The following is a 12,739-nucleotide window of genomic DNA, read 5'->3' as shown; positions in this document are numbered from 1 at the left end:
TAGTTTCGATGTAACTGGATGATGTAACTTAAACACTTACTGTGTTCATCATTTTTGAAGAATTTGTAACAATTTTTTTTACAATAGTCTCAATTATTACTCCAGTTTAAGTTGCATGGGAAACCACTGCTGAGGCTTCATTGTGTGACATGCTTCACTTAATATGAAAAAGGTTCTATGGATAATATGTGCAAAAATGTTAGATTTGAATGTTGAATCTAAATAGATTGGGGATTACTGTTGAATCCAAATAAATTGAGTGTTACTGAAGATTGTAAATCTGGAAACATTATGATGATTAGATTGAGAGGATTAAATTATATTGGAAATTCTTTTTTTTAAGTACCATGGAAATGAACAGCCTCCACTATATCAACTGCTTTGTTATTTTATCCCATTTTTTTGTATCCTGACATTTCAAGTGTACATTTATTGGGGGGAGGGGGTAGTTTCTTGTTTAGAAATAGCTTGTATAAATGAGAGATTTATATCTCATCTATCTCATTGATATAAGACCAAGAGATGTGTGCAGTGTGCAAGTACGGTTGTAAATTAGTACTTTACATTTGAAAGGGGTCCATTTCTTGGCCATATTTTTGCATGTAGATATTGACACGGGAATTCTTATTTTTAGGATTTAATTTTAGCCTTTTCAAATCTAATCCGTCGGCCTTTTGGACCAGCACATCTGTTCCACAGTGTGAAAATAAAGGTATTTCTGGTATCTTGTGCAGCAACTTTGCATAGAACTTGCAAAATAGTACTGTGGTGATGTGTTTAAAAAAATAATATACTACTCTGGCACAGTCTAACTTCTGCATGCAATATTCTTTTTGGCCTTTCCTCTTGGAAAACACTCAATGAGCATGTTTTTTTTTAAACTTAGTTTTGTGTTCAAGATGGGGGCATGGCCATGATGGGACAACTTTGCACTTTAGTCGCCTGTCACATTTGAATGCACTCAAGTCAAATAGAACATTAAACTTCCTCTATTTTCTCCCAAACCTGCCTTAACACCCCATTTTGGGTCACTCCTTTCTATGCTGAAGGGAATTATCCAGTCCCCACAACTGATATGGTCATGATCTCTATGATTGCTGAATTGTTACATATTTACTGTGGATTAACACCTGACAAGCTAAGTTAAGCTTCTGAAACTGTGTTCACGTAAACTTTTTAGAGCCACCACTGTGTCCGTCTCTGTCATCTCTTCCTTCCTGTCTGTTACTTTTTCTGTCTCTGTCTGCCACCTGCTCCCCCCGACCCCAGCTTTTCCTCCCATCTGGATGGTCCCTGTCAGCAATACTTTTTCCCTCAATCTATTTTGCTGCACCATGCCTTTTAGTTCTCCAATCCACCCACTGCAGATATTTTGGTTGATCTCCTTTCCTGTGACTTAACGATTTCCACCTGGACAGGCCTCCAGCTTCCCTTTGCTCCACCCAAGGCATTCATTCTTTCTCTCTCTTTCTCCCTCCCTCTCTTTCTCCCCCCCCCCCCCCCCCCCCCCCTTCCCATGCTACTCCCAAAGCAGCAGCCCCTCATTCCCCTCAATCTGCACAGTTCCCGCCCATCTTTTTCTTTTGGATCAAGTCTCCATCCACTCCTACCCCCTTTTCTGTTGTTCTCCCATCTAGCCACTCTGCATCAGTCCCTTGTGAATAAAGCTTTTGCCACCCAGAATGATTGTCTACATTTTCGATCATGGTGGCTGCCACCAGACTAATGCTGCCCACCCGGCTACACGTTCCACCACCTTCCCCGCTGTAATAGCTTGACCACTAAGGTTTCTATCACTGACAAGTCTCTCAGATCACCTGCTCGCTTTCTTCAACTGCATCCCTTTGTCTGCCTCTACTATAACCCTTTGCCCTTTGGAAAAACAAAACAAAATGTAAATAGCAAAAAGGATGAAAAGCATGGGAGATGGATAAAAGAAAAATTTTAGATAAGGTATTTCAGCTAAAGGAAGACCAAGCACCAGGACGTGAGGCAGATGAGGGAGGAAATTGCAGATGTCCTGGAAATTATATTTCAGGGCTTTATTGAGAGTGGATGTGTGCCAGAGGACTGGAGAGTGGCCAATGTAACACCCATTTTTAAAAAAGGACTCCAAGCTAATCCAGGTAACGACATCTGTTATAGGGAAAATGTCAGTCTTTAAGGATGTATACTCTGCCATTCTGTTCAATCATGACTGATATGTACCTCAATTCCATTTACCTGCTGTAGTTCCATATTCCTTGATACCCTCACCTAACAAAATCTATTGGAGCTTTCAAGACTGAAAAATCAATTGTCCCAGCATCCACAGCCTTTTGGGACGGAGAATGCCAGCGTTTTACTATGCTTTGTGTGGGAAAAGTGCTTCCTGATTTTCCTCCTAAATGGCCTAGTTCTAATTTTATGATGTCCTCTCATTCTTTATTTCCCCCATCAGAGGAAATAGTTTCTCTGTATCTATCCTATTGAATTTTTTAACATTTTAAACACCTCAATCAGATCGCCCCTCAATCATCTATACTCAAGGGAATACAAGCCAAGTTTATGCAACCTGTCCTCATAATTTAACCTTTTAAGCCCCAGTATCATTCGGAGAAGACTAAGGGGTATGGAATTAGGGGTAAGTTAACAAAGCAATGTAAAGTCTGTTGGGAGACTACAGATTAGGTGTTGAGGACGTAAGGAGTTCAGAGTAGTTAGAAATGGGCAGTGGTATATGTAACTCTTCAGAAGATTAAAGGAAGCTGCAACAGAATATTAAGATTGAGGAATGGGCTAAAAAGTGGCAGATGGAATTCAGTACCAGTAAGTGTGATGCATTTTGGCTTTTTAAAAAAAAAAGCAGTGGTAATTGTGTTCTGAATGGAAATGGGTTAGGTGCTGTGGAAGAGCAGATTTAAAAAAAAATTCATTCACGAGATGTGGACGTTGCTGGCAAAGCTGGAATTTATTGCCCATCCCTAGTTGCCCTGAGAAGGCGGTGGTGGATCATCACCTTGAACTGCTGCATAGCAGTTCAATACAACTGAGCGGCTTGCTAGGCCAATTCAGAGGACAGCTAAGAGTCAGCCGTGTTGGTTTGGGACTGGAGTCACATATAGGCCAGATCGGGTAAGGATGGCAGATTTCCTTCCCTAAACGTTATTGAACCAGTTGGGTTTTTACGACAATCTGATAGTTTCTTGGTCACTCTTTTACTGGTACCAGCTTATTTCCAGATTTTATTTTAACAGAATTCAAGTTCTAAAACTGCTGTGGTGGAATTTGAACTCCGGTTCTCTGGATTATTAGTATGGGCCTCCAGATTACTAGTCTAGAAGAATTTGGCAGTACAGGTTCACAGGATGTAAGGTTGATAAGGCTGTTTATTTTTTTAAAAATTGGAATTCTAGGTTTTATCACAAGATAATGATGAACCTATATAAATCTTTAAGACTTCAGTTAGTGTAGTGTGTACGGTATTGGGCTGCACACTATAGTCAAGATGCTAAGGCTTTAGAAAGGGTCGAAGATGATGCAGCTCACCACCACCTTCTCGAGGGCAATTAGGGATGGGCAATATTAGGGATGGGCAATAAATGCTGGCCTTGCCAGCGACACCCACATCCCATGAACGAATAAAAAAAAATAACGAAGATTCGGTGGTATGAGGAAATACAAATATAAGACCATAAATATGAAGAAAGACTTGAAAAATTAGTGTTTTCATTGTAACAATGCAAATTATGGGGTGATATGATCGAAGTGTTTAAAAATTATGAAAAGATTGGACAGGGTAGATAGAAGCAGACTATTTCCAGTAATTGAGGAGTGAAGAACGAGGGTCTATAGATATAATAAATGTAAGATTTAGAACAGAAGGCAGGAGAAACTTCATAATATAGAGTTGAGGCTGTGGAATTCATATCCAGGGTTAGTGGTTCAGGCAAAAACTGCATCAAAATTAGATTGGATAGGTACATGAAGGATAAGTGGTTGAAGGGACATGAGATGAGAGTGGATAAATGTGATTAGAACTAGTTGCTCACATGGAGAGTCTGCTAAAAGCTGACATGGCCTGTTTCCAAGTTGTAACTTTTGCGTATTTCTCTAAGCCCATACCAGAAAAAGGATGAAAAATGGGGGGTGGGGAGAAGAGTGAAGATGCAGGAAGTCTGAAATGTCGGGGTGGGTGGTGGGAAGGAAATATGTTGGAAATGAAAATAAAAACTGGACAATATTCTGGATACAGAACTCCTGGCAGATCTGTGTTCTGACATAGGGTCTGCACTCCTAGCATGAAATTACCTCACTCTGCAACCCCCCCCTCAATCCAGTATCTCTGCTAAAAGAAAATGGGGAATATAGTCTGATTTTAATATCAGTATTTGATATCAAAGGATTGCAAAGTGCTCAGGAGAAAGATATGATACTGCTCCTAAAGCTTGCTTTGAGTTTGGTTGCATCAGTGTCAGAGGCTAAAGTACAGGGCAGAATGGAAAGCATTGATTATTCACAGGGAGATGTTCATACTACCACTAACTATGAATTCATGTTTTGGATGAGGATTGTAGGAAATGGGCCTTCCACAGCATGGAGAGGGGAGGAAGAAATGTACTTGTGGAATAATTTTGTAGATGCTAGAAGATGATGTGACATTTACAGAATCTGGTGGGGTAGAAGCTGAGATTAAGGGTGATGTAAACAAATTAACAGTAATGAAGAAAATAATTGCACTAAAGAGTGACCAATCCCCAGTACCAGATGGTTTCCATCCCAGGATTTTAAAGGAAGTAGGTGAGAACATTGCAGATGCCCTAACTATAATATTCCAAAATTCTCTCGATTCAGGAACTGTTCCTTTAGATTGGAAAATTGCACATCACTCCGCTATTTGAGAAAGGTGAGGGGGGAAACCAGGGAATTATAGATCAGTTAGCCTAACAACTGTCGAGAAATTACTAGTCTAAGAATAATGACTGAACACCTTGAAAATTTTCATCTGATCAGAGAGAGCCAGCATGGATTTGTAAAGGGTAGGTCATGCCTGATGAACCTGATTGAATTTTTTGAAGAGGTGGCTAAAGTAGTGGACAGGGGAATGTCTATGGATGTTGTTTATATGAATTTCGCGAAGGCATTCGATAAAGACCTTCACAGCTAAAGTTGAAGCTCATGAAATTGAGGGCAAATTATTGACCTGGTTAAGAAATTGGCTGAGCAACAGAGTAGGAATAATAGGCAGGTGCTCAAAATGGCAGAATGTGACTAGTGGTGTCCCATAGAGATTCGTGTTAGGGCCTCAACTATTCACTGTATTAATTAATGACTTAGATAACAGGATAGAGAGCCACATATCCAAGCTTGACGATGATGCAAAGATAGGCAGCATTGGAAGCTGTATAGATGGAAGCAAAAAATTTAGAGATATTATTAGATTAAGTGAATGGGCAAAACTGTGGCAAATGAATTTCAATGTAGGCAAGTGTGAGGTCATTCACTTTGGACCTAAAAAGGATAGATCGGAGTATTTTCTATATGATGAAAAGCTTGAAACAGTGGAGGTCCAAAGAGACTTAAGGGTCCTTGTACATAGATCATTAAAATGTCATGGACAGGTACAGAAAATAATCAAAAAGGCTAATGGAATTTTGGCCTTTATATCCAAAGGTCTAGAATACAAGGGGTTAGCAGTTATACTACAGCTAAACAAAGCCCTGGTTAGATCTCACCTGGAGTACTGTTCAGTTCTGGGCACCGCACCTTAAGAAGGATATATTGGCCTTGGAAGGAGTGCAGCGTAGATTTACTAGAATGATACCTGGACTCCAATTGTTAAATTATGAGGTGAGATTACACAAACCAGGGTTGTATTCCCTAGAATTTAGAAGATTAAGGGGTGATTTGATCGAAGTTTTCAAGATACTAAGGGGAACTGATAGGATAGAGAGAGAGAAATTATTTCCGCTGGCTGGGGAGTCTAGGAATAGGGGATATAGCCTAAAAATTAGAGCCAGGACTTTCAGGAATGAAGTTAGGCAACACTTCTACATGCAAAGGGTGGTAGAAGTTTGGACACACTTCTGCAAATGGCAGTTGATGCTAGCTCAATTGTTAATTTTAAATTTGAGATTGATAGATTTTTGTTAACCATAGGTATTAGAGGATATCGGGCTAAGGCGGGTATGTGGAGTTAGGTCACAGATCAGCCATGATCTCATTGAATGGCGGAACAGGATCAAGGGTCTAAATGACCTATTCCTGTTCCTCTGACTGTCATTGTTGCAAGGGGGTATGTTGAAACAGATTCATGGAAAATGGGACTTATTATCAAGGCCCTGTCAACCATGATTGAGGGAAACGTTAGTGGAGGAAAATAGAAGATTTTAGTAGCCTTAGTGCTTAAAATGGAGTCACCAGAACAGATATAATGGACAGAGAAACTGGGAGAAAGGAATGGAATCTTTTCAAGAAGAAATGTGGAAGAAACCTAATCCAGCGTGTTGTGGGAGTCAGTGGGCTTTTAATAGATGTCTTGTGACATCACATTGCCAAAGATGGTGAGAGAAGTCCAGGAAGGGAAAAGTGATAAATAGATCATGTAAAGGTGAGGGATGGGTGGGAATTGGAAGCTAAATGAACAAAATCCTCAAGATCAGAGTGAAAGGAGGAAGCAACACCAACAATCATCAGTATAATAGAGGAAGAGGACAGCAAAGGGGCCTGAGTAGGATGGAACTGTGTTCCACATAGCCGACAAGAAGATAAGCATACCTGGGCTTGTGACTTCCCAAAGTGACCCCATTTATCGAGAGGAAGTGAGTGAAGTTAAGAATTTAGGATGGGAACAAGTTCAGCTGGATAGAGGAGGGTGCTTTGGATGGGGACTGTTACGGGCTACTGCCTAAGGAAAAAGCAAGTGCGTGGAGGCTGTCCTGATGAGCAGTGTATAGGGACTGAACATCCATGGTGGAAAGGAGGTGATTCGAACCCCAGATCCTGAAATTGTCAAAGTACCAGAGAGCATCAGAAGAGTTGTGGATGTAAATAGGTAGACTGGACTGAAGGGGAGAAATTAAGTCAGATGAACTAGTTTGGTGGGACAGAAGCAAGGTGAAACAATCTCTACCAGTCTTATTTGTGTATTTTGAAATGGTCTAGCAACAGGCTGTGTGGAATTGGAGAACTAAAGTTAGAGATTGTGATGGAGGAGAAATGGATCTGTAAGCCTGAGAAATGATTTGGTGCTCAGGAGTGGGGTCCTGGTTCAGAGGGAGATGGTGGGAATGGGAAGAGAAGTAATATAGTTAGCGCTCACCCTCAACCGGGTAGAGGCACTTTCATTAGACAGATTTTATGCGTTTGAAACGGAGATCTGTAAGTAAGTTGGGATTTTCATTCACAAAATTAAGTACATGGAAGTTATAAAACACATTCTTATGAGCTAACTGAAGCTATTCAGATAAGAGGCTGTCATGATGAAATTAAAGGGCATGATTGCTTTTAGTTCTTGTTTTAGAATTGTGGGTTTGGCATCAATTTTCAGGGTTTTTTCCCCTTTCTACATCGTGTTTAGCTAGTTTTAAAGTAAATGCTCTGTTGGGGAATGGAACATTTTCCACTTTTGTACGCCGTCTCTTCATCAAGCATGGCAGATTTAGAATAAACATCCTCTACTCTGCTTTAACCTAACCTAAGTAGCACCTCCCTTTCCACTACAACTACCAGTGCAAATGTTCCATCCTTTTTAATCCTGAGCGAGATAGTAAATTTGAGTATTTTGTGCTGTAGGACCTGGTGTAGAAATGGTCCGTACTAATTTAACATAGTTGCCTTTTGTTCCATTAATCAGCATGGATTTATGTTGACATATTGGCTGATATTTGGAAACGTGGTGCCCGATCAAATAGCTTGCAACACTAGCATCCAGCTTCCTGGATCGTAGACGTCTGTGACACTCCAAGGGTTTAAAGCCTACTTTCATATGACTAATTCAACTAATTCATTTTTGGACTGTTTAAAGAATCAGAAGTTTTACACTGTGGTTATATTGGTTTAAATTGTTTTAAAACAGTATAGCATTGTTAAATTAGCATTTACAAAGATGTCATGGTTTTATTAATCTGCTTGAGTGTGTGTTGTTTGCATGGAATGCTTTTGAATTGGTTGCCTTCAATTAACAGTCATGATGTGGAGATGCCGGTGATGGACTGGGGTTGACAATTGTAAACAATTTTACAACACCAAGTTATAGTCCAGCAATTTTATTTTAAATTCACAAGCTTTCGGAGGCTTCCTCCTTCCTCAGGTATTTACCTGAGGAAGGAGGAAGCCTCCGAAAGCTTGTGAATTTAAAATAAAATTGTTCAATTAACAGAACTTGCTTCCAATGGAAGAAAACAAAGTTTTGCTTCTGAACTATTAATCAAAATATAAGTTAAACATTTAGATGTTGAATAAACTGTACCGGAAATGTTAATGCATTGAAACATGTACCCATGAAATCATATAGCACAGAAGAACGCCATTTGGCCTATCACGCCTCTGCCGGCCCTTTCAAGGGCTACCCAATTAGGCTCACTTCCTCGCTCTTTCCTGATAGCCCTGCAAATTTTCTTTTTGAAGTATTTATCCAATCCCCTTTTGAAAGTTACTGTTGAATCTGCTTCCACCACTCTTTCAGGCAGTGCATTTCAGATCATAACTTGCTGTTTTTTTAAAAAAAATACTCCTCGTGATACTCTTTGGTCCTTTTGCCAGTTATCTTAAATCTGTATCCTCTGGTTACTGACCCAACTGTCAGTGAAAACAGTTTCTCATTTACTCTATCAAAACCCCTCATAATTTTGAACACCTCTGTTAAATCTCCCCTTAACCTTGTCTGCTCTAAGCCAAACAATCCCAGCTTCTCTAGTCTCACCACATAACTGAAGTCCCTCATCCCTGGTATAATTCTGGTAAATCTCCTCTGCACCCTCTCCAAGGAATTGACATCCTTCCTAAAAGGTGGTACCCAAAATTGGATACAATATTCTAGCTGGGGCCTCACCAGTAGCTTAAAAAGGTTTAGCATAACTTGCTCCATACTGTACTCTGTACCTTCTATTTATAAAGCCAACGATCCCAATGCGTTTGTAACAGCTTTATCAACTTGTCCTACTACCTTCAAAGATTTTGTATGTGAACCTCTGTTCCTGCACCCCCTTTAAAATGCTTCCAATTAATTTATATTGCCTCTCCTCATTCTTCTTCCCAAAGTGCATCACTCCATATTTCTCTGCATTAAATTTCATCTGCCACATATCTTCCCATTTCACCAGTCTATCTGTCCTCCTGAAGTCTGTTACTATCCTCACTGTTACTACATTTCCAAGTTGTGTGTCATTTATAAACTTTGAAATTGTGCCCTCATACCCAAGTCCAAGACATTAATATATATCAAAAAGAGCAGTGGTCCTAATACCAATCCCTGGGGTCACACTGTATACTTCATTCCAGTCTGAAAAACAACCGTTCACCACCACTTTCTGCCTTATGTCTCTTAGCAAATGTTGTATCCACGCTGCCACTGCGCCTTTAATCCCATGGGCTTCAATTTTGCTAACAAGTCTTTTTGGCACTTTATCAAATGCCTTTTGAAATGCATATGCACAATATCAACTGCACTATTTTCATCAGTTCTCTGCTATTTCATCAAAGAACTCGATCAAGTTTGTCAGACACAACTTGCCTTTAACAAATCAGTGTTGGCTGTCATTAATGAACCCATGTTTTTCAAGTGCCAATTAATTTTGTCCTGGATTATGGTTTCTAGAAGTTTCCCCACCACACATGTTGAGCTGACTAGCCTGTGGTTACCGGGTTTATCCCCCATTCCTTTTTTGAACAGGGGTGTGACATTCGCAACCTTCCAGTCCTCTGGCACCACTCCCACATCCAAGGAGTGGAGATGCCGGTGATGGACTGGGGTGTACAAATGTAAGGAATCTTACAACACCAGGTTATAGTCCAACTGGTGGACTATAACCTGGTGTTGTAAGATTCCTTACATTTGTACATCCAAGGAGGATTGAAAGATTGTGGCCAGAGTCTCTGCTATTTCCAGCCGTACTTTCCTCAGCAACCTAGTTTGTATCCCATCTGGACTGGATGACTGTCTGTCTTTTTTGAGCACTGCCAATCTTTTAAGCACCTCTTTATGTATTTTTTTATCCTATCCAATTTTTCTACTACCTCCTCCTTTACTGTGACAATGGCAATATCCTCTAATTTGAAGACAGATGCAAAGTACTGATTTAGTACCTCAGACATGGCCACTGCCTCCACAAGAAAATTTCCTTTTTGGTCCCTAATTGGCCCCACCCATCCTTTGACTATCTATTTACTCTTTGTATATAAAAGACTTGTGCTTCCTTTTGTGTTACCCGCTAATATTTTCTCAAACTCTCTTTGCTCCTCTTTCCTTTTATAGTTCTCCCCTGCACTTTCCATATTCCGCTTGATTCTCTACTGTATTGTGAACCTGACATTTATCGTAAGCCTCCGGTTTCTGTTTAATTTTAATCTCAATTTCTTTAGTCATCCAGGGGGTTCTAGCTTTGGATGCCTCTCATGGGAATGTGTTTAGTCTGTACCCGAACTATCTTTCCTTTGAAGGCCTCCTAATGCTCATTTGCTGTTTTACCTGCCAATCTTTGTTTCCAACCCACCTGGACCAGATCCCTTTTCAACTCACCAATTAGCCCTTTTCTAGTTGAGTATTGTCACCTTTAATGGTTGCTTGTCCCTTTCCACAACTACTTTAAACCTAATGCAAGAAAGACTTACATTTATATAGTGCTTTTCATTACCTCAGGATATCCCAAAGTACTTTATAGCCAATTTGTACCCAGCAAGGTCTCTTAAACAGCAATGTGATAATAACCAGATATTCTGTGTTTCAGTCATGTTGGTTGAGGCATAAATATTGGCCAGGACACTGGGGAGAACTTCCCTACTTTTCTTCGAAATCGTGCCATGGAATCTTTTATGTTCACCCGAGGGGGGGAGACGAGGCCTCAGATTAACATCTCGTCTACAATACAACACCTCCGACAGTCCAACACTCCCTTAGTACTGCACTGGAGTGTCGGCCTAGATTTTATGCTCAAGGTTCTGGTGTGGGACTTGAATCCACAACTTTCTAACTTTAAGGCAAGAAAGCTACTACTGAGCCACAGCTAACATAATATTGTGATTACTGTTTCCCAGATGCACTCCCACTGAAACATTCTCCACTTGCTCCACTTACCCCACCTTCATTCTCCAGAACTAGATTCAACACTGCTTCCTTCCATGTTGGGCTAGAAACATACTGATCAAGAAAGTTCTTCTGTACACATTTCAGGAATTCCTCCCCCTTGCCCTTTACACTTTTTTACCAGTCTGTATTATAATTGAAGTCTCCCATTATCATGACTCTTGTTTTTACATCTTTCTGAAATTTGCTTCTCCATCTCCTTCCCACTATTTGGTCTATAGTATACACCCAGCAGCAAACAGCTCCTCTTATGCCCCTTAAACCCGATCTGTAAGAAATTTAAAATGGGTGGATTTTAAGTTCTCTTGTACCACAATGGGAACCAGTGATCTGTTTAAGATGTGTTTGTTTAATTTTTTTTATGGCTTTATACAATGTCCTGAAATTGCAGCAGGCAAATATTAATCAGCAAAACTGATTCTTGAATTTGACTTTTAATAAAAGTATTTGTAACAGCTGGTACTAATTGCAATAGCACTGTCCGTTTTAACCATGGGATGAGATAAGCCATTATGTTGTCTACATCATTCTACATAAGTTCATATTGTTTATTATGAGAGTAAATTAATCATAACTAATTTTGATACTCTTGAGTAATATCTTTTTAAAAAGCAGTTTGAAAATTGTGTGTTTGGAAACATTAATATAATCTTTAAATTATACATTTAATCTTACTGAAATAACCTCTTGACTATTTTGGACTGTGGTCATTTTGCTGGACACAATGCGAAGGATAAAATAGCTTTATGATTCCTGTCTGCTGCTTCTGACTTAAGTCTAAACATAAATTTATTAAGCAAAATTATACTTCTTGGTCATTTCCTGCCTTCTCCCCTCCCTCCTTCCATGTGCCATCCCTGATGCATGACCAAGAGAAAGAGCATTCGCTGTTTTAAAGCTTTGTAAATAATAAATTGATATTTGTATAAATGGAGGGGTTGGAGAAGCACCTGAGCAGTGTATTGCAACTGAGTCAAATCATGAGCATAATTCAGTTGTCAATCTGCTAATAAACCTGGAAAAGTGGCAGTTGGTTTGAATGTGGAAAGGTTGAAATGTTTGAATGTGGAAATGTTGCGTGGATCACGTCAGGTTTTTTTAAACTTCTGCAAATCGAAGTGGTTGAGTTTATTCTGTGGTACGTCCTCTTTCCCCAGTACAGTTCCTACTGGTGCTGAAGTTTGAGGGATGTAGACTCTAGCACATCTGGTACATGACTAGACTAGATTTTCACCCCCAGATCTGCTTGACCACAGGAAGCAGTTTTGGCCAGAGAAGGAGTCATTCCACCTCCTTCTCTGGCCAAAACTTCCTACTCCTCCAGGATCATCCTTGAGGGTAAAGGCAATTCCAGGCTCTGCTTTTCAACAACAAACTCTGGCTTCTTCCCTGTCCCCACTACCTTTGCCGTTAATGCCAATGCAAGAAACTTATGAACTTTGTCTCCAAGATTGAGGC

At 40.0% G+C, this 12,739-nt stretch overlaps 1 protein-coding gene across 3 annotated transcripts in view; it reads left to right on the top strand.

Moving 5' to 3' along the window:
• Positions 1–12,739, top strand: part of ranbp2 (RAN binding protein 2) — a 63,913-nt gene that overhangs the window by 32,687 nt on the left and 18,487 nt on the right. The window contains exon 1 of one of the 3 annotated variants that reach the window (XM_067986172.1): positions 640–712. The exons of the other annotated variants lie outside the window; for them this stretch is intronic. The gene's annotated coding sequence lies outside the window, so the exon portion shown is untranslated. Of the gene's footprint in view, positions 1–639; positions 713–12,739 lie in introns of those variants that run through there. 3 annotated transcript variants of the gene reach the window in all.

Source organism: Heptranchias perlo, chromosome 6 (assembly GCF_035084215.1).
Source record: "Heptranchias perlo isolate sHepPer1 chromosome 6, sHepPer1.hap1, whole genome shotgun sequence".
NCBI lineage: Eukaryota > Metazoa > Chordata > Chondrichthyes > Hexanchiformes > Hexanchidae > Heptranchias > Heptranchias perlo.
The sequence above is the reverse complement of the archived record's forward strand: the minus strand, read 5'-3'. Positions and strand labels throughout refer to the sequence as shown.